This window comes from Pleurodeles waltl, unplaced genomic scaffold (assembly GCF_031143425.1).
Source record: "Pleurodeles waltl isolate 20211129_DDA unplaced genomic scaffold, aPleWal1.hap1.20221129 scaffold_39, whole genome shotgun sequence".
NCBI lineage: Eukaryota > Metazoa > Chordata > Amphibia > Caudata > Salamandridae > Pleurodeles > Pleurodeles waltl.
Genome location: NW_027150097.1, coordinates 591467 through 592217, shown reverse-complemented (window position 1 = coordinate 592217; position 751 = coordinate 591467). Strand labels below are relative to the sequence as shown.

General features: G+C 42.7%; 1 non-coding gene across 1 annotated transcript; it reads right to left on the bottom strand.

Moving 5' to 3' along the window:
- Positions 1-679: 679 nt before the first annotated feature.
- On the bottom strand, positions 680-751 carry TRNAE-UUC (transfer RNA glutamic acid (anticodon UUC)). Its single transcript has one exon. It is a non-coding gene; the product is annotated as a tRNA-Glu (tRNA).

Genomic DNA, 751 nt, shown 5'->3' with positions numbered 1-751 from the left:
AACTAACCACCAAGAGTCTTTGCACGGCTGGGAACCTTTGTAAAAGAGTCAGTGGGTCACTGTGAATGCAGCAGATCTTCACCCCTGTATTTCTTACAAAGAAGCAGAGTTTTATTCCAGGTACAGGAGGCATCTCTGGTGTCTGATACTACCGGTAGTGTTCAGCCTACCCTCTCTGAGAGAGCAGCAGTGAGGGTACAAAGCACACTGGTTGCAAAATGTGGACACTGCAAACAACAGCTGCAATATCACAGATGATATAAAACACATAAAGTACTCAAGTCTTATACTAGATACAACACAGCAGGGAAATCATGTCATAAAACAAACGATGAACCCACAGTATGGAAGGGGCAGGTAATAACATGCGAATTTCCCATGGTGGGACCACAGTCAATTGCTGCCTTCTTCTCTGTGCCCCGGTCTCTTTATATAATCTGTACTTTTTGTTGTGCAATAAAAGAAAAACAAGGAATAACCCTTCATAGTATTAATGTACAGGTCAAGGGCTGGGGAGAGAGGGCAGTAGATCTGGGGGTCGGTGTAAACCTCTGACGGCATTAGATGGAAGCAGAAGACAAAGCAAGTGACATTTATTAAGACTTTAGGTGCATTTATGTTTATAGAAAAAAAATGAGAAAGATTAAAATGTCTGAGTAGTGAAAAAAAAAAAAAGGATTTCCCATACCGGGAGTCGAACCCAGGCCGCCTGGGTGAAAACCAGGAATCCTAACTGCTAGACCATATGGGA